We start from the raw sequence: 25,001 nt of genomic DNA, 5'->3' as shown, positions 1-25,001 counted from the left end.
AATTAGATACTGTTTAAACTTTTTAGGACCGCGGATATAGTTACAATCAACTGCTTTTCCTAATAAACAAGGGGTGCTTCCATCACTCTGGCGCACGATCCATGACCCCTGCATGATTCAGTGCTTGAAATCAAGAACAAATGCAAAACAAATTCAAATCGGTAGAAAAAGGAAATGAAGTTTGAAGGTACAACCCATTAATACATTTACACCTAAATGCATGCCTTCTTTGTACAAATTGAAGTGTACTATGCAGCGGAGGGTACGTATTAGTTAACATAGTCCTAATACATGAAGACCAAGACGGATACCTTAGGAACGGATGGGATAAGTTTCAGTCTACTATTGCGAAATTCATCATCGCCGTCAACAAACCATTGCAAAAGGGATCCTGTAATTAATTCCCTTGTGACAAAATAAAATACCATACTATAACGTGTTGAACCAGGAACCTGCAGATGCTTAAGTTACAACCATGCAACCTCGCAAAAAGATAAGTTTGAAACTTAATACCTTCTGAAATGAAACAAGCTTACTTGAAGATTAAAGATCAGTGAGAAAAGCCCTTTTTCGGAAGCAACCTACATATTTTAGAATAGGGCTCAGAGTGTTATAGATTCAATGAACCACCAGAAGTTATTTACATTGTAGTATCTCACAGGCAGTATTTTCTTCTAATCAGTCAATGGAAAAGGAAAAATAAAAAAGAAAAGAATAGTTACTTGTGCAGCACAGCCTTGACGCCTAGCTACATGGTCCATTCTCTTTGTGTCTTTGAACTAATCAACAGCAACAAGATCCATTAAATGTTTTCCCACACGTATCTGCAGTTACAAATTGCACAAAGAGCAAGAAGAACCAACCAAACTACATCGTTACATGTCGAACTAGAATATGTCGGATATATAAATACCATAAGAAACAACCAAAATTGGCGGGAACCTTTGTTTTGTCATAACAAAAATGCTTGCTACGAACTCTGAAGTTATTTTCATCAGAAAGTTTCCAGCAGTCACAAGCATTATCACGGTCATTGTGTCGCAGATTGCTCGAAAAAAACGAGATAAATCAATTTGATCACCCTGCTTTTCCTCTAGGGCTGCAACTAATTGAAAAAAAAAAAGATTAATTCCATAGAAATCCATTGAAGAGGACATTAACAAAATATATAAAAATGAATATTTAAGTTATCATCCACCTGTTCTCTTGAAATAATTCTCTTCATCTCTTTTTTCATTTGCCTGAAATCCCAAAAAATATCTAACTAAGAACAAGAGTTAGAAAAGGTGTACAAACGCACACACACATATGGCATTGGAGTTCGTGAATTCTTATCTTTTAGCTCATTCCTCAGTTTATTAAAATGGTAGATCCCTCATTAAAAGGTGACTCTACATACGTGTATGTGTGTGTTCCCTATAAAAGGACTGAAGAAAATACAGTAACACGTAAAAATATGACTTAAAATGGCCACCCAACAGAAACATATTAACCCATAACAGCGCAAAATAAAATGTGAAAGCAAGAAACTTACCAGCAATGCTATTTAACATCTGAAGAAGACAGTGTTGCTAAACATTGACACAACCAACACCCCACCCTTTTAGATCAATCTGCATAAGATGCTGTACTTGTGTTCTGGGCCTACCATTTTGAGGTTTTAGTGGGGAAATGTTGAATCCACCACCTGAGAAATCAGAATACAGGAAGCAAGTGGTGCAACTTGGCAGGACTTAGTCACTTGTTAATTCTCTACATCAACCAAAGTAAAGGACAGAAAACTAACTCTCCACGTGAGCTCATACATATCCTGGTTGTGGACCACAGTTCTCATGCTCCCTAGAATGAAATAACACAACTGCGCGATAACAAAACACAGCTTATGGAAACTTCTAGTGCCAGAAAAGATAGATTTAATTTCAAGAAGTGGGGAAGCAAGAACCTTACCATAACTCGCAGCGTCATTTCAACGCCAATAACGCACTTAACAAAGGCCGCGGGGCCAAACAAACCTGCAACCAAATGAATTCATATATATAAATAAATTCCGCAGAGGAAAGTAGGAAGATTATTTAAATAAAAATGATAAATTTCAGGGAATTCCACTATCCCCTGAATAAAACAGATAACCCATGTGGTTTTAAAATTCATTAGACCCTTCCCCTGAACTTTTCAAATTTGCCACAGAACTCCCCTAAAATACATCTGAGACCTTTCTAGAGAATTTTTTTGGAATCAAGGAGAAGGTTTTAGACGAACTTCTAAACCAAACTAAGCCCTATATTTAAGTCATATTGAGGAAACATAAGAAAAAAAATTCCAGAAAAAGTATCAGCTAAGAATTAAAATTAAATTCGTCAAAATGATCTCAATCACTAGATTTTTTACTGTCACAGTATGTTTAAAAACTTGCAGAAGGCCCAAAGAGAACTTAGGACTGAACCGAGGGAAAAACAAGACGGTGTATTTATTTTATTTCTGAATTCCAACAATTACATTGGGATGCAGAAATTTTAGGTAATTTCTTCACATATTATATCAGAAGAGAGGAAAGGGGAAAGAAGAAAACAATAAATGTTCTATTCTGACCAAAGCATAAATGAGATGATTGAATCAAGAGACTACTACATTGGAAACCAGTCCAGCTGAAGCCTATGATAGAGAATAGCCGTATGACCATCTACCTCTTCAACTAAGCTGCGATACAGAAGACTACAATCCCACCTGCACAAAACATGAAAAACGGTGTACGTGCGGCATGAACTTTGAGAAAGGTACATAAAAAATATCTGATGGCCAAGAAATACAACAATTGTACAACCAAAAGAGGTAGAAATCCATGTCTAGTACACTGCCCTCTTCAAGACCTCTAAATACTGAGTCAAATTGATAGGAATTTCATGGAAATAACTATTCGACAAATGATCAGCCTTGCTGGCCTTTATAAGCCAACGCACAGAGATTATGGAACAATGCAATGGTGCAAACCAAGAATTATTAGGGTACAGACAGTAAAATTAAATAGAATAATTTGAACACATTACTAGCAAACCTTGCCAAGAGACTTGTTAAAATCTAATTGGCAAACCAGCTAGATTTGCTAGGAAACAGGTAATTTCAGGCAGCACGCCTTCTCCTGTTTTAGAACACTCTTTTATGTAATAGTGACTTCAAAAGTGTAACATGTTTTGAAAAAAAAAAAGGAAAGAACATATTTGATACTTCATGAAATGGCTAAGATACAAGCTTTAATTCTAGTACAACAAATTAATATAACTAACTTCAACCGTCAATTGATCTATAGTTCAGCAACAAACAATACAGATATCTACATCTATTTTGTCTTCATCAAACACCAATAGCTAAGTGGGGAAAAGTTATAAAAATGAGTCCTAGTCTTTCTTTATTAATAAAGCAATCCATCAAACTTCAAAAGCTATTTTCATTTCCACATTCTTCATATACTTAAGCAACAAAAGTTTGTAATAATCTTTAGAAAGCACCATGCAGATTAATTAAATATATTCAAAAATGCACATACAGAAACGGGACTGGAGACAATGTGAATTTCACAGCATACAAGAGGAAATATAATACTCAGCTTACAGAGACAGCCAATATAGTCTTGATTATGTTAAAATAACTAAAAATAAAAAATAGAAAAGAAGCATACTCGTATCGTGTCCCATCCATGCTCATTACAAATTCAAATATTTCTTCACAGCTGGCCTTCATAACACCAACAGCCTTCATAACACCAACAGCCTTCATAACACCAACAGCCTTCATTGCTCTACTACAGCTTCTCGGCTGCATTAAGTAAACTTTAGATGATGGTTCTGACCTAAACCATTTTAATGCTTGGCAAAATCACATCCTGAGCATAGAGTAAAGAAAGTGGCATACAAGGTAATCAACTTCAAGAAGCTCTTCAGAAATGCATAATCCTGTTGGGGAGAAAAGAAAAAAGAAAGAATACAAATAAAAAGAAGTCACAAACAATTCATTTCCTGCACTACACATCATCAGCAGTTTTTCGGGAACACAAAAATGTTATAATAACTGTTTGGGGGAAAAATAAGAAAGATAGCAAAACGCCACGTGTCGACGAATGGAATAACTTCAGTGCAATCCGAGGTACCCGACATGATTAGAGGTACCTGCCATGATTTGAGGTACCCGGCACAGTCAGAGGTACCCCACATAACTCCAGAGTAACTCGAGGTACCCCGCATAGATTGGGGTACCCCGTATAATTCGAGGTACTCGGAATAACTCCAGCATAATTCAAGGTATCCGGCCTGATTAGAGGTACCCCGCATAATTAGAGGTACCCGGCATGATTAGAGGTACCCCGCATGATTAGAGGTACCCTGCGTGATTAAAGGTACCTGGCCTGATTAGAGGTACCCCGCATGATTAGAGGTACCCGGCGTAATTAGAGGTACCTGGCTTGATTAGAGGTACCTTGCGCAATTAGAGGTACTCGGTGTAATTAGAAGTACCCTACTTGATTAGAGGTACCCCGCACAATTAGAGGTACCCCGCACAATTAGGGGTACCCCACATAAATTGAGGTACCCCACGTAACTCGAGGTACCCGGCAGATCATGTGCAAGAGAATCCTCCGAAAATATCCGCCATGAGAAACGTCTCCACCTCTTAAAAGATATTATTCGATTTTGTCAGAATTAGGAATCAAGAACGTCGTACCAAAAGGGGGGGACAGCCGCCTGCTACCTCAGCCAAAAGTGAAGGACACTATCCCAAGGGTAGTGGTCCTCAGCCGCCTACCCGACAGTTACTGCAGAGGTACCCTGGACCACTCTCCAGCGCGCGCCACGTTTCCAAAGGATGAGATACGCTGCAAACATGCACATAACGGCCCAAAAATCATAAAAAGGTAAAAGGACGTTAGCCAAAAAGGGTACGCCATATGGCAGCTGAGGTACTCCATATATAAAGGTGCCTAGGTTTCATTCTCCATCATGCTCTCATTCACCTAAAAACACTCACACTCCAAAAAAGAGATTTTCTTCAACCTTAAACCCTAATTTACAGAGGGCTAGCCAGCAAAGACATAAAAGCTTGAGTTTGCTAACTTGAGCGTCGGAGTGTGAACGTCGGGGTACCCCGGCTTCACCTCTAACCTCTATTTCACTGTTTTGTAGGCGTGAAGCTCATTTTGGAAGGACACCTCTCTTGTTTCTGACCTTCCACCATTGTTACCACTCTCTCTCTCTTTCTCACCTCCCCCGAACTTCAGATACACCGCACCGTACACAACTTATTAGTGAGGTACCCCATCTCCCCCAAAAATATAAATTCATTGTTTAAGATAGATTTTGAATTTTCCTACCCCAAAATCAATTGAAAACAATAACTTTTCTTGATTGCCACGCACATGCTAAACTGATCAAATACAAAACAGGATACATAAAATCTCTAACCTTTTTGGCATTGAAGAAGACGCCAGTGCTTTCAAAAGAAAATGCTTGATTGTTGGCATTCTGGTTTGAAAAATATGAGTCCAATTCCTGTGTCCAGTCATGTACCAAATCAGGACGACCTGCCAGTCATACAAAGATGACAAAAATACACTATAAATTGCGTCAAACTAATTCAAGTCAATTGGAGAAGTAAATCAAGGACCATTTGCAATAGTTGTTCTCCACATCAAATTTGGGTGTCCATCATCTTCATCCTCTTGTGCACTGAACCTGAGAGTCCACGAGAAATACATATAAAAATTAGGCATGATTGAAATTGATAGTAGTACAAAATGGATATAAACATCACGATGAACAAATTAAATTGTTCCCTATCAGACAAATCCAACATGCAAGCTTAAGCTCTTAAGCTAGACCAAATCACACTGCAAATAACAATACATAAGGCCAAAAAAAGATAATATATATCATTCATATCCTTCGCCCTAAGAAATGATTTGGGCCATAGGTCAATTATGTTAAAAGCAGCAATACTAAACCCAAAAGCCAACTGGTACACGAAGATTAACTCTCAGGTCTGAAATCTGAAACACTTTACATAGACACCAATAAAAGGATTTCACACAACATTGACAACACAACATGTTTTCAACTGATTTTAGGGTTGGAAAAGCCAAAATCTATCTTGAACAATGAATTTGTATTTTTGGGGGAGATGGGGTACCTCACTGGTTTGTTGTGTGCAGTGCGGTGTATCTGAAGTTCGGGGGAGGTGAGAAAGAGAGAGAGAGTGGTAACAATGGTGGAAGGTCAGAAAAAAGAGAGGTGTCCTTCCAAAATGAGCTTCACGCCTACAAAACAGTGAAATAGAGGTTAGAGGTGAAGCCGGGGTACCCCGACGTTCACACTCCGACGCTCAAGTTAGCAAACTCAAGCTTTTATGGCAAAGAGAGCTAGCTAGCCCTCTGTAAATTAGGGTTTAAGGTTGAAGAAAACCTATTTTTTGGAGTGTGAGTGTTAATGGTGAGTGAGAACATGATAGAGAATGAAACCTAGGCACCTTTATATATGGAGTACCTCAGCTGCCACGTGGCATACCCTTTTTGGCTAACGTCCTTTTACCTTTTATGATTTTTGGGCCGTTATGTGCATGTTCGCGGCGTATCTCATCCTTTGGGAACGTGGCGCGCGCTGGAGAGTGGTCCAGGGTACCTCTACAGTAGTTGTCGGGTAGGCGGCTGAGGACCACCTTAACTTTAGGCAGAGGTAGCAGGCGGTTGTCCCCCCCTTTTTGGTACGACGTTCTTGATTCCTAATTATGACAAAATCGAATAATATCTTTTAAGAGATGGAGACATTTCTCATGACAGATATTTTCGGAGGATTCTCTTGCATCTGATCTGCCGGGTACCTCGAGTTACGTGGGGTACCCTTAATTGTGCGGGGTACTTCTATTTGTGTGGGGTACCTCTATTTGTGTGGGGTGCCTCTATTTGTGCGGGGTACCTCAAATCACGCCGGATACCTCGGATTGTGCAGGGTATCTCATATCATGTCGGGTACCTCTATTTGTCCGGGGTACCTTAAATCATGCCAGGCACCTCGGATTGTGTGGGGTACCTCAGATTGTGCTGGGTACCTCTAATCAAGCAGGGTACCTCTAATTACGTCGGGTACCTCTAATCAGGCCGGGTACCTTTAATCATGCTGGGTACCTCGAGTTATTTCGAGTACCTTGAATTATGTTGGAGTTATTCTGGGTACCTTGAATTATGCTGGAGTTATTCCGGGTACTCGAATTATACGGGGTACCTCGAGTTACTCTGGAGTTATGTGGGGTACCTCTGACCATGCCAGGTACCTCTAATCATGCTGGGTACCTCAAATCATGACAGGTACCTCTAATCTTGCGAGGTACCTCTAATCATGTCGGGTACCTCGGATTACACTGAAGTTATTCCATTCATCGACACGTGGCGTTCTGCTATCTTTCTTATTTTTCCCCCAAACACAACATACTAATTTCCAAAAGCATAACTATTTCCTCGTGAAAACAATAAATAAATAAGATAACATAAAACAAAATAAACTTCTTCTGCATCTCCACGAATTGGAAAACCACAACACAATCAAAGAAAATGATATACCATGGCAAAATTTAAATCACTTTATGTTCTACATAAGAAAATTTTTGAGCTTCCCGATCCACGAATAATAATAAATCTCCTTAAAATAATCTTTTGTAAATAATTTTATTTTTCTTGACACATGACAAGCACCTTCATATAGAGAAGAAATGAGAATCTCAAATTCCACCCGCTATCAGAACACCACGTCAAAGCTTCATATCAGTGAACATGAAAGAAGAATAAAAGGAGTAGCCCAAATCCTGTTAAAAAGTGTTGAAAATTGATTAAAAAAAAGAGTTGAAAAGTCAATTTGGAAGATATCATTTGAATTCAATTTGGAGATAGTCGAGAAGTTTGATAAGCAATTGGAAGTGGTCAAAACTATTGAAATGGTGGCTATTGAATGTTGAAAAATTGGCTTGATTTTAGGCAAAATTTTGCCTATAAAAGGGAAGCTCTCATTTGAAAGCTAGGTATCCAAATCCCAGAGAAGCGATCCGAATTTTGGTGAGAATTGAGAGATAAAAATATTCTTAAGCATGTAGTTATATTGAGGGAGCATTTGGCTCCTCAATATGGGTATTATGGGGTTTGCTTTGTCAAGGAATATTTATCGGGATTATGTATTTAGGGCTTGGGTGAGAGAAAATTATTTCTAAGAGTGGTTGTAATAATTTTCCACATAGTGAATATTTTTCTCTGGTTGTCTTTTGACAACGGCCGTGGTTTTTCTCCAGATTTGGAGTTTTCCATGTAAATCTTGTGTTGTGTGATTGGTGTATTCTCCATTTAATTTTTTCTGTTAATTTGTTGCTTGATAAATTGCTTAAAGTGATCTTAGGAGGAAGCTCAATTTCCTAACAGTGGTATCAGAGCCATTGATTGAAGTTTTGGTGTCGGGGCACCGTTCATGTAAACGGTACTGTTCATGTATACGGTATTGTTCACGTATACGGTATTGTTCACGTATACGGTACTATTCACGTGAAGCTATGGGAGCCAATCCAAATAATCTGTGGTGAAGAGAATAGGAAGCAAATATGTCAACAGTTGGTATTTTTCAAACTTGGTTGGAGTTTGATGTTGTTGAAAAATTAATGGGAGAATGATTTTTTGTTGGCTTGTGGAGAATTCAAGTCAAAGGTGTATCCAATCTAGTATGCACAAAGATTTGAAGATGTGGACAGTTTTGGCACCTCAAGAAAATTGTCAAGAAGGTGGAGTGGGCTCGGCAAATTACTCCAAAATTAGTAAAGGAGATACTGATATTCTCGCAAATGGTGAGTTTCCTTTTGATAGGAGACTGGGTTAGTTCTTTTGGCATGTAGATCTCCAAGTTGCCATGAAAGAGAACATGTTATGATCAGCGGGGTCCACAAGTTTGCATGCGGGCATTGGCTTGGTATAAATGCAAGGTGTGTGGTGGAAAGTTATGTCATGGCTGAAGAATTCTTAGGGAAATCAAGCATGAGAATTGCACCATAATTTTCAGCGGATATGTTCGACATGTGCCGTGAAAAAAATCTTAGAATGGTTGATTTTAAGTGGTATACTCTTTATGGTGAAGTATGATAATTCTCTATGTTGAGAATTATGACTGTTGGTGAAAACAGTGCTTTGTAACAGTAATTATGAATTTTTTTTTTAATCAAGGTGGAGATTGTTGAAAATTGATTAAAAAAAAAAAGAGTTGAAAAGTCAATTTAGAAGATATCATTTGAATTCAATTTGGAGATAGTCGAGAAGTTTGATAAGCAATTGGAAGTGGTCAAAACTATTGAAATGGTGGCTATTGAATGTTGCAAAATTAGCTTGATTTTAAGCAAAATTTTGCATATAAAAGGGAAGCTCTCATTTGAAAGCTAGGTATCCAAATCCCAGAAGCGATCCAAATTTTGGTGAGAATTGAGAGATAAAAATATTCTTAAGTATGTAGTTATATTGAGGGAGCATTTGGCTCCTCAATATGGATATTATGGGGTTTGCTTTGTTAAGGAATATTTATCGGGATTATGTATTTGGGGCTTGGGTGAGAGAAAATTATTTTTAAGAGTGGTTGTAATAATTTTTCACATAGTGAATATTTTTCTCTGGTTGTCTTTTGACAACGGCCGTGGTTTTTCTCTAAATTTAGAGTTTTCTATGTAAATCTTGTGTTGTGTGATTGGTGTATTCTCCATTTAATTTTTTATATTAATTTGTTGCTTGACAAATTACTTAAAGTGATCTTGGGAGGAAGCTTAATTTACTAACAAAAAGAACCTTGGACTTCGACTCTTGTCAAACAGTTGACTCCGAGTGAATATAGGAAGAGTAATCGAGCAAGCAATAGATCGGCCAAGCTTAAGCAAGCCCACAGATCGGCCAAATTTGAGCAAGCAGAGAGAGATGATCGTGGTCAATTTCCACCAATTCTATTCGTCCTCTTTTTTTTTTTTTTTTGGCATTAAGTGTTACGAGTTGAAAAATTTATAGAGAGAGAGATGATTGTGGTCAATTTACAGCCGGAGTTGATCGTTGCCGACTCGTGCCGCCGTTGATGGCTGTGGAACAAGAAGAGAGGTGAGGCGAGGGAGCGGTAAGGCGCGTGTGAGGCGAGGGAGTGGTGGTTTTTTTTTTTTTCATTTATATATTTTTAACTTAAACCAAATGACCGGTTTTATAGGTTTCTGGTTGTTTCAAATTTTTTTATTGCTCAATAATAAAACAAATCTCAGCCATTAGATCCACTCCATTTAATCCAATGGTCAGTTTTTGTGCATGTATCAGATGCACGCATGTATTATAGCTGCCCCCTTTTCTTTTTTAGTTGCAAAACCTCGTTCGAAAGCAACAATGACTTTCACTCAAAGTAAATGAGAAATTACAATGAAAATGGGATCAGAAAAAGGTTGAGGTGAAATAAAACCACAGGGATGATGTTTCTGTTTTCCAGCTTTTGGGAAAATAGCAGAGTTGAGTTCAATACGAAAAACACGTAAAGCACCAATCAGCCACTTCGATAATTCATCTGTAGTTGTGAGGTGATGAATCAAGTTTGGTTTCCAGAAACGGCTGCGTTTTGAAGCCGTAAAAGCTTCGTTAACTGACGTGCTGCTCAGCTGATTCTTAACAGAAAACGATTTAGTGGAAACGACATGGATGGAGCACGTTTTACATATCAGTTTAAGTAACCACGTGAGGAAGCATGTGATGAAGGTTGTTCCGACTTATCTAAATCGTCCTCTCTATATAAGCGAATACAATGATTTTGTGAAAGATATGTCCAAAAACAATACTAATAAGTATATTTATTTATCTAAGACGTCGAGCTCTGATGATTCTCAGATATGAATAGTCCCATTTTTTGGTTAGGGGCATCTCTTTCCATGCATTGAATTATTGCAAGCAAATCTACCCTCATCATTGTCTCTCGCGTATCCAGCACCACAGTTACCCATTCCCCTCGTCACCAAGGCGCACAGATTACAGGACAATGCAGCGATGCCAACCAAGAATGCTTAGGGTAAAGACGGAAAGATAAAACAGAATAATAAAAAAATCTATTCCGTAAACATAATAATTAAAAAGAAAGTGGTACGTTCAGACAAAACACCTGCTCCTGTTTTAGAAAAGAGCTCCTCGGTTTTTATTTCTCTAAATAATGCATAGTTAGAGTTAAGAATAAATTTATGTTAAAACAAAGAAACATCAGAGATCCCCTGATATTATTATCCAGAACAATATGTTTATTGGGCCGAAATGGGCTAACATACGTGGGTTCAAGCTTGCAAAATCCACATTTATGTATAATTATGTAGTAATTAAATACTGAACTTGAACTCATACAACTCTTCAATCATTTGGATTTCGAATCTGTGTTAATTGAACTAAATATTGTCAGGCATTCAAGTAAACACATAAAGAATTCATGATTTAATGTCGTTCTCAATTTTGACTTCATAATATTCCGGCTACCGTTGCAGTTTCTATAATTGTGTGATAAATATGAATGATGTCTTAGTATAAAGACATGTCCCATTAATTGCGCCTTATAGAAGAGGTATCTTTTTATACTAAGACTATATAGTGAAAAGATATCTCTTCTATTAGGTACAATTAAGTATGGTTCCTTGCAAAGAAATGTAAATATAAGAGTCATAAAACAAAGTCTCTATTATTTCAAGTACTATTTCATTCACATGTTGCACATGAGACTTGAGCAACCACGTTGCGCAGAAGACACTTTACAATGATTTTGCTTGTTTTTTCCTAATCAGTTATATAATTGATTTTGTTAGAAAATGTTAGTAAGGATTAAATTACTTTAAAAAACACACACACACATCTTAAGTGTAAAGGTTCAGAAAATATATCGAAAAAGGTTAGAAGTATCTAGTAAAAGTTGGCCATAAACTTCAATATCCAAAACTACTTTAATAAAGTAGCTGCAGTAAACAAAAGTCAGCAACCATAGGCTACAATAAATCACAATCAGCAACTACAATGATCCAAAACCAACATAGAAAGACCTAGAAATAGTAAAAAATATTGCAATATATTAAAGAAGATTAATTCATTATAACTATGTTAATAAGGTTTTTTAGTAGCAATGTTACCTCCACTTGATTTTGTAGGGACTGCACATAATTGATAATTTCATCCAACATGAGACCTTTCCAATTACCTAATTTTATACCAAACAACATGAAGTTTATAAGAAATATTAAAAACACGAAAACTCATTATTTGTTTTAAGACAGGAAAAAGTGAATAAAAAACAACAAAAAAAGAAAGAACTCAAATTACTTAATTACCATAGCTATGAACAAGTTTTTGCAAAATTTTCATCCTCTCACTAACTTTCTCTCTTCTTACCTGAAACCAAATAATGACAAGACAACTGCCCATTAGACTATGACAAAAGTTGGAAATTAAAATAATATAGCAGGTTATTTTGGATAAACTTGGAAAAAGAAAGTTTGAATTTGTATTAATATACTCACCCTTTCTGTTAACCCCTATTTGAAGGGCCTCAAGAGTAGTAACACTAGCAAAAAATTCAAATAATAGAAATCAGAGTGCCCACTACATATAAATGGATCTAAAGAATAGATTATATAATAGCTTGTTTCTTATGAATGATACATGGGATTCCACAGATAAAAAGAAAATAAAAATCAAGTATGTGAATTAAAAAAATACCTAACCAATAGGGGTATTTTTTAGCTAACTATCAGTTGACAGAATCTGACACACAATAAAAATTGCTATCTTATCACAATGGGAATCTGAATTATAAAATTACCGGACAAACTTTTAACACCTACAAGTCCAAATAACATCAAATAAAATGCCTAACCAGCTATTAAATATAAAATGTCCATGTAGGACTAAAGCCCTGTGGCCAATCCTTCAAAGTTCCAAGCAACAATATGATAAAAACATAATGCATAATATATAAGGAGCTTATCTGTAAAACTTCCATACAGTACTTATCATATTAAACAATGTACCTAATGAAATATTGGCTTATTTCTACAGAATACTACGATCTAAGTACACCAATTTCTCAAGCAATGCCATATAGAAAGATACCGAAGAAAAAAGGAAAATAAAAAATCGAAGTATGTTAGTTATGATTTCAACTTTTGAACTCAAAGTCTCTGACAAATTTTGCTTCAGGAAAAACTAACAAACACTTGAGAAAAACTAAAGTGTATCACACTTGAACCGTATATAAAAAACAAGAATAAAAACAACAAGGGGCAAAATGAGGCTAGATGTATCATCTTCATTAGTTAAACAACATAAATAGAATCAAAATATTAATGCATACACCAAAACCTTCAAAATTCTCTAAACATTCAATTTTTTTTTCAGATTAAGAAAATAAATTTATAAGAAAATCGAGAATGCGTATTTGTTGCGGTATTTTATCACGCAATTGGCATGCAGTAATGTAAATGACAATTAAAACATGTAAACTTTGAAAGCTCACCTTCGTTATTCATCCAAAGAGAAATATATAGGGCATGTAAGCTCCTTCTTTGATATTTATCCCCATCGTTCAATTATTGTCATGATCTCCGTCCAAACCACGAAACACAGCAAAAGTGAATTGCGGAAAAAAAAAAAAAAGTTCTAGACTTCTATTCAATTGAAGGAGAAAAATAGCGTGCCATATATAATCCTGGAGACGTTAAAGAATGATCAATTAGGTTTTAAGAAAAACATTATGCTTAATAAAAGATACGAGTGGCTGCTTTGGTGGTGGAAACAAATATTAACGAGTTTGAGCAGAGTAACTAGGGATTTTTATTTTTAAAGAGAGAAGAACATCAAGCTGTGAGAATTTTTTTTCTTTTTTTTTTTTTTGTCAAGCCGTGAGTTAACAAGAGTAAATGAGTGAGGAGACAAAATAAAACACAATGCGGGGAATTTTGGGTTGAGAATTTTATGTTTTGGAAATAAATAAAGTAGTCAAAATAATTCTAAATACTAGGGACTACTGTTAAAACTTTTTCACTACATATTATAATTTCTCGGTTCATAAGTATTACGGCTGTTGATGGTATCCCATATTAGTATTGGTTCGATCATTTTCGTCAACAACTTAATTAATAGTATCTATAAAAATTTAACCCAAAAAAATTTAGTGGTTATTATATAATTCTATTGATCATCACAAACAAGTCTAATCAGAGACCAAGTAAAGTGTCACTGAAACATAATATTTTGCTCATAAAATACAATGTCAATCAAGACAAAACTTTTGATTGCTATCTCTTAGTTTTTTAAAAATAGGTAATTATCCATGACAACAACATATAGTCTTAAAATTGGCTAAAAGCATAATAGTTTTGGAGACTAATATTTTATGTCACGAATAGGTTAACTATATTTACACCTCTTTTTCAGCTACGAAATAACTTTGTAAAAAATAATTATATTTCACCACTATATATTTTGTCATAAAAGATTATATATTGTCCCAAAAGAGCTAACTTTGGACAGACTTTTTATGCCAAAAAAAAAAAAGTCTTTTGTGACTATTATAAAGTTCGTCAAAAAGAAGTTGAAATAGGGACCAAGTAATATGTCTCAAAAAGAAAAAAAAATTGGTTATCAAATATAAAATTATTCAAGACAAAACATTCAACGACTATTTTTTAATTTTGTCACTGTAGGTAATTATATATGACAAAAAAGTGGTCTTAAAATTAGCCAAAAGAACAATAATTTTGGCTACTAATATTTTGTGTCATAGATTGTTTAGTCAATTTTACACCCCTCTTTTAGTTACCAAATAATTTGGTCGCCTATAATTATATTTCGTGACTATTTATTCTGTCATAAATAGTGAAATATTGTCTCAAAATAATCACTTTTGGAGGGAAGATTTTGTGCCAAAAAATTATATCTTTTGGTGACTAAAATAATTTTTGTCATAAAAAAATTTAATTAATGACCAATATATGAACAAGTCTCAAAATAAAAACAATTGGTTACAAAAAAACAATATAAGTTAGGACAAGATTATTAGCTACGATTTCAAAAATTTGTCACAATAAATACCATTTTGTGACCAAATTTAAAGTTGTTGTAAAAAATATCGTCTTAAAAAATCAAATTTCTTGTAGTGGCCGAAGCCTATGATGGACCATAGCTCTATGCCCATTTACCTCTTCAACTGCCATAGAGAACTAGAATCCCACTTGCACCCAAAACATAAAAACAATGTACACTTGGCATGAACTCTGAGAAAGCTACGTAAAAATGATTTGATGGCCAAGGATTACAACAATTGTACAACCAAAAGAGGTAGAAATCCATGTCTAGTATAGTGCCCTCGTCAACACCTCTAAATACTGAGTCAAATCAATAGGAATTTCATTGTGGGCCAAAAAAAAAAAAAAAAAACTATGCTACGAATGGTCAGCCTTGCTAGCCTTTATAAGCCAACGCACACAGATTATAGAACGATGCAGTAGTGATGCAAACCAAGAACCATTAGGGTATAGACAGTAAGATTAAATAGAATAATTTGATTCCATTTCTAGCAAACTTTGCCTAGAGACTTGTTAAAATCTAATTAGTAAACCTGCTAGATTTGACAGGAAACAGGTAATGTCAGGCAAATCGCCTTCTCCTATTTTAGGGCACTCATGTATAATAGTGACTTTAAAAGTGTAAACATATTTTGATCAACTTTAAAAGCTCTTGCAAGCAGTCTACACAATCCGAGTTGGATTTGGGTACAGAATTTCTCTTCTTTGCACCCATTCAAAATAACGAAGAAAAAGAGCTTAAGTAATAAATAATTGATTATATATGTTCACAAGTTCTTACTATTATTTTCTGGCCAACAGTGAGATTGTATATTATTCTGTCAAATTTAATGAGCTAATTTTCAATGCTTATAAATACATTTCTCTCTTTAGAACTTCTCGAAATCCCCATGTCCTATTATTTCTTTTTTGTTTTTTTCCGTATTTAATGTTTCGTCAATGTATGCAATTGAATTGAAACAGCTACAGAACTTTTCGGTTTCAAGCATTCTAGAATAAAAAATTTGTATGAGGCAGAAATCTCTTCACGACAAAGATATTATCATTTTTACTTCTCGATGGAGGTTCTTTATTTTGCTCAATTTAATTTCTCCACTCCTCCTTATATTAGAAAATACCATTCCCTGTATATAAAAATGGATTATTTTGGTAAAATTCCCTATATTGTCTTCTTATTTCTCAAAGTCCACTCTTTTCTAATGTAAATTCAGGTAGATTATCAGAGCCAGCTTTTTATGTAGGCATTTTCCTTATTTTCATAGCGAACAAGGGTATTAAGGGAATTGAAGGTGGTATTATAAGAGGAAAAGTCAGTTTTGAAATTATTCAAGGCGGTATAATTAGAAAGGGGATTTTGAAAGAATTATCGAGGGGTGTGAATAGCACGACTCATATCTATTTTGTCTTCGTCAAATTCCGTTAGCTTACGTGGAAACAAAGCAATACAAATGGTGCATTTAGAAGGTACTCCTGTAGAAACCGAATTTGTGCTTGCAGCAGCGGAGAAACAGGGCTTCCTTTCCATTTTCCTGGTTTTGTGTTTGGTGACTTTAAAATTTTATATCTATATTTATGAAAAAAGAAAAGAAGTTATTCAAAACTATTTTTTAATTTTATATTCACGTTGATTTATAAAAAAAGAATTAATATCCTCATGCTTAAAAAAAAAAAAACTATTTTTTTTCATACGAGTGCTGTCCCAACTCAAAAATTGCTCATGACCAAAAAACATTTATGGGTCTTCAGTTACTCTTTTAACTTCATCATGGAATCGTCAATTTTTAATTTTAGTACGAAATCATTAAAAGGGGGTGTGCCTGTAAATATTTTGCTCACCCATTACTCAGTATTGCATTTACCGCATGAAAAAATAATTTAAAATAAAGCAAATAAATTCTTTTTTTTTTTTAAATAAGAAGACTGGATTAAAAAAAAAAAAGAAAAAAAAAACAGATTGCGCGTGATCAATACATGCCTATTTCTCGTTTTATGAGTGTATAACACTTTGTACTTGAATATAATTTAAATTAAGCTAATCTCTTTCTGAAAATAAGAAAAATAAAAAATAGACTTAGGCAAGTGTTTGATAAAAAGGAATCATGCTGTTTTATATCAAAGATGGCAAAGTAAAAGTAGAACCCTTCTCCATTATCAACAGTAATAAGAATATTTATCTATCTAAAAAGTCAAGCTTGTTTGAGGTTTATTTGTGGAGAATGACAAATGTAGAGAAATACAACAATAATGGTGGAACTTTATTATGTAAAGAAATGTGTTTACAACTAACTCTGTATGTAAGAAGAAACTGCAGAAATTTTGTATGCTTCAAGGCACGTTACAATAAGTCGCTTTCCTTAAGACGTTATTTGCCCCCACCAATTGAGTGATGCACATGGGTTAAGCAAATACGCCTCCAAGATACAATGAAGCACTTGTTTGTTTGCTTGCGTTGTGCATCGACGAAAGCAAACCAGAATACTCTTGAATGTTGCAAGCCTGCCAAGAAACAATATATTGTTCCTGCAGAAAACAATATATTGGAATGTGAATGCACAAAAGAAATGGGTGTTTTGTGTTGAAATTCGTACTAGAAAGGAATGCTAAGAAAAGAGTGGTGTAGGATCATTCATTTCATGTCTCAATGGCTTAAACATGACCCCTATTTATAGATATACTTGTGCCCCCTCATTTGGGTTGTCATCTTTCATGATACCCCTTCATTCATGGCCATTGGATCTAGATTTGATTTTAATCAATGGTCCAAATTGAATCATCACCATTTCAAATGAAATGTCACCATGAAATGATGTATCTCTAAGTGAAATGTTGTCATGAAAAGTTATATCATTTAGTAAAAAGATACCTTTTCTACAAGACACAATTAAATGGACATGTCCTTACAACAAGACATCATTTAATTAGACATGTCTTTAGTGAAAGGTACCTTTTCTATAAGGCACAATTAATAGGACATGTCTTTACCATAAGACACATTTATTGTTGAAAATGTTCCAACAATCCCCCACCATTTTCAAAATAAATGAATTTTGAAAAATTATCTTGCACAGGCTTGGAAAACTTATGCATAGATGAAGGTGTCTTTTGGACTTGAACCTTCACTTAGTGACAATGCATCAAAGTTAATCAAAGGTGGCATGGTAGGCAAGCTTTGAACCAGCGACCTTAATCGACTAACCGGATATATCTCACACATAAGTTTTCAAATTCTCAAGTATTCCTTAGCCGACACGTGGATTGGCCCTGTGTCTATATCCTGTTTTCATGAGCGCTTTAGTAACCAGCCGAGTTACATAGGAAGCGGCACCACCTCCTACACTCACATAGGTAGACTTATCTAGAATGTCCCTGTAACTAAAACATTTATAAGTCCATTAAAAGCTAAGTAGCTTAACCTTTCCCATATGTTACAGGTATCAAGCACTAACCTTTGGGACGCATATAAAATATTATAGTGCTTGCTATCACAACATATGATGTACTTTTGCTCATTGAACCCAAGATCTTGTTATTTCAAGTGTTGGGTTGAGTTTCCATCATTGGTGATAAGATGATGCTGGCTTCAGTCCCATCCCCTTAGAAGTTTTAAATACAATATCCCTTGCAAGGCCTTTAGTTAAGGGGTCTGCCAAATTTTGGCATGATTTCACAAAGTCAATTGTGATTACTCCATCTGTAAGTAATTGTCTTACATAACTATGTCTTAGACCAATGTGCCTAGACTTTCCATTATAGATTTGACTATATGCTCTTGATAAAGTTGCCTCACTATCACAGTGAATAGATACAGGAGGCATTGGTTTAGGCCAAATAGGAATTTCTATAAGCAAATTCCTTAACCATTCAGCTTCCTTGCAACATGAAGCCAAAGCTACAAATTCTGCAGCCATGGTGGAGTCTGCTATACAAGTTTGCTTCTTTGAGCCCCATGAAATAGCTCCTCCACCAAGATTAAAAATCCAACCACTTGTGGATGTATGATCATCTCGATCAGTAATCCAACTAGCATCCGAAAATCCTTCTAAAACTGAAGGATATCCAGTGTAGTATATACCATAATCCATTGTATGTTTTAAATATTTTAGAATTCTGTACACTGCTTGCCAGTGTGCTTGGCTTGGATTACTAGTATATCTACTGAGCTTTCCAACAGCGAAAGCAATATCAGGCCTAGTACAAGTCATCGCATACATAAGACATCCAATAATACGTGCATATTCTAATTGAGATACTGATCTGCCAGTGTTAGGATACAGTCTTATGTTTGAATCAAAAGGTGTTGACACAGACTTACAATCATAATAATTAAATTTCTTTAAAATTTTCTCAATATAATGTGATTGGGACAATACTAGGCCATTATCATTTTTTAGAATTTTAATCCCCAAAATCACATCAGCAAGTCCCATGTCTTTCATATCAAAATTAGATGACAATAATAATTTAGTGAGTTCAATGCTCTCACTATCAGTACCAAAAATTAACATGTCATCTACATATAAACAAATAATCACACCTTTATTTCCATTGAATCTGCTATAGACACATTTATCAGATTCATGAATATTAAATCCATTTGAGACAATCACTTTGTCAAACTTTTCGTGCCACTGCTTTGGAGCTTGTTTAAGACCATATAAAGACTTGACTAGTTTACAAACTTTATGTTCTTGTCCTAGCATAACAAACCCTTCTGGTTGTTTCATGTAAATTTCCTCATCTAATTCTCCATTTAAGAAAGCTGTTTTTACATCCATTTGATGGATTTCAAATTGATAAATTGAAGCCAAAGCAATCAAGACTCTAATAGTAGCAATTCTTGCAACAGGTGCATATGTATCAAAATAATCAAGGCCTTCTTTTTGTGTAAAGCCTTTTGCTACTAGTCTTGCTTTAAATCTTTCAATTGTTCCATCAACTTTCTTCTTCTTTTTGAAAATCCATTTACAACCTATAGGATTAGAGCCAGGTGGTAAATCAACTAATTTCCAAGTCTTATTACCCACAATAGAGTCCATTTCATCATTAATGGCCTCTTTCCAAAAAGCAGCATCTTGAGACTTCATTGCCTCTTCATAGGTGAGGGGATCAGACTCCATAGTAGATGTGATCATGGTCTGTTTTGATTGTGAGTCTCTTGTCCCTTCAACTAAATAGACTATAAAATCTGGTCCAAAAGATTTTATAGTCCTTATTCTTTTACTTCTTCTCAAATGATTTTGTTCATTATTAGCATCACGCTTTTGACCAATTTCTATTTGTTTATCATTCTCTTGAGAATCAATACTTTTTGGTATAGTGGAAAATCTATTTTCATAGAATATTGCATCTCTAGATTCCACTATAGTATTGATCTCAACAAAGCTATTAGGTTCTGTTACAAGAAACCTATAAGCTTTACTATGCTCTGCATATCCCAAGAATATGCATTCAATGCCCCTTTCTCCTAATTTCTTTATCTTAGGTTCTGGTAGTCTTACAATGGCTCGACAACCCCAAACTCTTAGATAAGAAAGATTAGGCTTTCTCTTTTTCCATAATTCATATGGGGCCACCTTTGTTTTCTTATTAGGCACTCTATTTAAGATATGACATGCAGTTAAAATAGCTTCACCCCAAAAACCTTTACCAAGCCCAGCATTAAAAAGCATAGCATTAACCATTTCTATTAATGTCCTATTTTTCCTTTCAGCTACGCCATTTTGTTGTGGAGTATATGCAGTGCTAGTTTCATGTATAATGCCAACAGATTCACAAAAGTCAGGAAAAGCATATTCACCTCCTTTATCACTTCTAAGGCATTTAATTTTAGTGTCACAAAAATTCTCAACTTCATTTTTATAAGTTTTAAATTTTTCTAACACTTGATCTTTAGAATGTAACAAATACACATAGCAATATTTTGAAAAATCATCAATAAATGTTACAAAATATTTTTTACCACCTTTAGAAGGATTACTATGCATATCACACACATCGTTATGAATTAAATGCAATAAAGAAGATGTTTTTTCAATTTTTGGAAAAGGAGATCTTGTGATTTTAGTCTGTGCACATACTTTACATTTTTCATGCATATCATTTTCATGCTTAGGAATTAACTCTAAATTAGCCATATCATGCAATCTTCTAATATTCACATGTCCTAAACGATTATGCCACAAAGATAATGAATCAACCATATAAGCAGAAGAAACATTCATATTATTGATATTGAGTTTAAACATTCCTTTATACATGTATCCTTTCCCAACAAAGGTACCACCCTTAGATAATATAAATTTGTTTGACTCAAAAACAAGTTTGAAGCCAAACTTATTAAGAAGACTACCAGATACAAGGTTTTTTCTAACTTCAGGAACATGATAAACATCAGTAAGAGTTAAAGCTTTTCCGGAAGTAAACTCTAGTTGCACATTGCCTTTTCCTTTAACTATTGCAGTGGAGGAATTTCCCATGTAAAGAACACTTCCATCATCCATTGCTTTATAAGATTTGAAAAGGCTACGATCCTTGCATACATGCTTGGTTGCACCAGAATCTATCCACCATGCATTATCATCTTCAAGAACATTAATCTCAGATATCATGGCCACAAAATTTGTGTTCGAAACTTCCTTTTGTTTCTTCAGAAGTCGACAATCTCTTTTGAAATGGCCAGGTTTTCCGCAATGGTGGCATGTACCCTTCTTTTTCTTCTTATTGTTTTGATTCTTTTTGGAATCAAACTTTCTCTTTTGATTATTCTTAGGGTGATTAGAATGCTTAAAATCCTTCCCTTCCTCTACAACATTAATTTTAGAGGTCGTAGTAGTCTGATCCTCAAAACTATTAAGCTTGAGTTCCTCTTCAATACGAAGACTTTGGCCTAAGCCATCCAGACTGATTTCCTCTTTGTTATGTTTAAGACTTTTCTTATAGTCTTTCCAAGAGGGAGGAAGTTTATCAATAATTGAAGAGACAATAATAGACTCATCCATTTTCATGTTATGTTGGTTGAATTGATCAAGAATATGCAAAATCTCATTATATTGTTCAACCACAAGTCTATTATCAACCATTCTATAATTAAAAAATTTAGAAGCCAAGAATTTCTTACTTGTGGCATCTTCCATCATGTACTTAGCCTCTAATGAGTCCCATATCTCTTTTGATGTAGGTTTGTTGTGATATTGATCAAACAAAGTATCAGACATGGCATTGCAAATGTGTCCCTTACACACGTAGTCATCTTGCTCCCACTTATGTCGCACTCTGGTTTCCGCTAATGTCTCATTCTCACGTTCTTGAGGCTTTGGTGTTGTAAGAACATAGACCACATTGAGGCTTGTCAACAAGAAATGCAACTTTTTCTGCCAACGAATAAAGTTGCCACCATCGAACCGCTCCAATTTGACAAAATCTACTGCGAATTGTCGAAAAGATGAACTTGGTGCCATTGTTGCAGAAATAACGTCTTAAGATTGTTTGAGGTTTATTTGTGGAGAATGACAAATGTAGAGAAATACAACAATAATGGTGGAACTTTATTATGTAAAGAAATGTGTTTACAACTAACTCTGTATGTAGGAAGAAACTGCAGAAATTTTGTATGCTTCAAGGCACGTTACAATAAGTCGCTTTCCTTAAGACGTTATTTGCCCCCACCAATTGAGTGATGCACATGGGTTAAGCAAATACGCCTCTAAGATACAATGAAGCACTTGTTTGTTTGCTTGCGTTGTGCATCGACGAAAGCAAACCAGAATACTCTTGAATGTTGCAAGCCTGCCAAGAAACAATATATTGTTCCTGCAGAAAACAATATATTGGAATGTGAATGCACAAAAGAAATGGGTGTTTTGTGTTGAAATTCGTACTAGAAAGGAATGCTAAGAAAAGAGTGGTGTAGGATCATTCATTTCATGTCTCAATGGCTTAAACATGACCCCTATTTATAGATATACTTGTGCCCCCTCATTTGGGTTGTCATCTTTCATGATACCCCTTCATTCATGGCCATTGGATCTAGATTTGATTTTAATCAATGGTCCAAATTGAATCATCACCATTTCAAATGAAATGTCACCATGAAATGATGTATCTCTAAGTGAAATGTTGTCATGAAAAGTTATATCATTTAGTAAAAAGATACCTTTTATATAAGACACAATTAAATGGACATGTCCTTACAACAAGACATCATTTAATTAGACATGTCTTTAGTGAAAGGTACCTTTTCTATAAGGCACAATTAATAGGACATGTCTTTACCATAAGACACATTTATTGTTGAAAATGTTCCAACAAAGCTCAGATATGGATGGTCCCCTTTTGTCTGGTCAGGTACATCTCTTTCCATGCATTGAATTATGCAAGCAAATCGCTTCTTGAAATTGCATATCTACCCTCATCATTCCCTCTCACGTATCCAGGGCACGCAGATTACAGGACAATGCCAACCAAGAATGCTTAGGGTAAAGCCAAAATGGTTAAATAGAATAATGTAAAAATCTATTCAGAAAACCCACACCAGATTTGCAAGGAAAGTGGTACATTATTGATCCTACTTTGATGATTACACTTTAGTTTCTTTCTAAAATGTCACTCTTCATTCAAGCTCTTGCTTTATCTTTGATCAGGCATCTTACGTAGCTTTTCCCTACTAATAAGCTTTGTAAATCAATAACCTTTTCAATTTCACAGGACACAAGTAATGTATGTGCCAAAGCTATTCAAGCGAAACAGGCATTTATTCGTTGAAAACTTCAACTTAATTATTTCATTAGAACATATGAAACGTAGAGCCAACAGCTAGTGCTTTCATCAGCTTAACTAGGTTGAACAAATTTTTTTAATGTATTTTACCAGATCCATTTCTTGTATCTCACTGCATGCTTTATTAAAGCTTCGTCTTTGTTCTTGATTCTGAACTTCAGAATTAATTCCTAATTTAGTCGTTATTCTTTAACGACTTCTTAATATGATCAGGTATAAAAGGGGTGCATGATTGAGTCTTCCTATTTTGCAATTCATTGTTATTACTCTCATCAATTCATTCTTTTAATAGCACTTCTTACTTAATATCCGAAGCGAATAGAGGAGGTCATCGATTCTCTGATCCCATATAATTAAAGAGGTATACATGTTCTAAATCCTTTAATAATATCCTTTAATAGCAGTTCTTACTTGCTTTTCATCTACTTTCCGAGAAAAAATTTCTGTGGTTTGTTTTAATCTTGTCATTGGTTTTGCTTAAGTTATTGTTCATTGTTAAAGTCTATGATCTTATTATTGGCTTTGGTTAATTTGAATCCATTTTCCCACGAAAAACAAAGTTAAAAAAAAGTCTGGGATTTTATTCAGACCCTTGAAACCTTTCTGTTAATAGCAAAAACTCTAATCCATGAAGAGAAAAAGAAGAAAGAATTCTCTGTTTAAATATCAGTAGGCATAAGATCAATGTTGTTTGTTTGCTGTCTTTTATTTGTTTGTTTGTTTGTTTGTCATTTTATTATATATATTTTTTCCTTGAAGATTACAGATGAGTGAGAAATATTCATTTTTCTCAAGCAGCCTTCAAATTTTAGAATAGGGCTAAGAGTAATTACAAATTCAATTAACCACAAAAAGTTATTTATATTTATCACTTGTAAAATTAAGCTTATCATCCCAAATAGAATTGTTTGCATTAGAAGTTTTCTAGCATTCATGAGCATTATCATCATATCACAAGATTGCCTGAAAAACAAGATAAATCAATTTTAGCAACTTGCTCTTTATTTATTTATTTTTTGCTTGCCTGAAATACCACGGAAAATATTATATAAGAACATGAGTTAGATGAGAAAAAGGTAAAACAAGTTTCCTGTGTT

At 34.8% G+C, this 25,001-nt stretch overlaps 1 protein-coding gene and 2 long non-coding RNA genes across 4 annotated transcripts in view; 1 reads left to right on the top strand and 2 right to left on the bottom strand.

The window, feature by feature from the left end:
* LOC102630623 (disease resistance protein At4g27190-like) overlaps positions 1-25,001 on the top strand; it is a 79,103-nt gene that overhangs the window by 7,758 nt on the left and 46,344 nt on the right. The gene's annotated exons all lie outside the window — the stretch shown is intronic.
* On the bottom strand, positions 16-3,753 carry LOC102626765 (uncharacterized). Its single transcript, XR_008054858.1, has 9 exons — positions 3,674-3,753; positions 2,629-2,724; positions 1,948-2,012; positions 1,787-1,858; positions 1,535-1,687; positions 943-1,105; positions 723-824; positions 537-581; positions 16-452 (listed from the first exon to the last, which is right to left on the bottom strand). It is a non-coding gene; the product is annotated as an uncharacterized LOC102626765 (long non-coding RNA).
* LOC127902506 (uncharacterized) lies at positions 11,882-13,998 on the bottom strand. The gene is made up of 4 exons (XR_008054867.1): positions 13,560-13,998; positions 12,565-12,608; positions 12,376-12,436; positions 11,882-12,245 (listed from the first exon to the last, which is right to left on the bottom strand). It is a non-coding gene; the product is annotated as an uncharacterized LOC127902506 (long non-coding RNA).

The sequence above is a fragment of the Citrus sinensis genome, chromosome 5 (genome assembly GCF_022201045.2).
Source record: "Citrus sinensis cultivar Valencia sweet orange chromosome 5, DVS_A1.0, whole genome shotgun sequence".
NCBI classification, from domain to species: domain Eukaryota; kingdom Viridiplantae; phylum Streptophyta; class Magnoliopsida; order Sapindales; family Rutaceae; genus Citrus; species Citrus sinensis.
The sequence above is the reverse complement of the archived record's forward strand: the minus strand, read 5'-3'. Positions and strand labels throughout refer to the sequence as shown.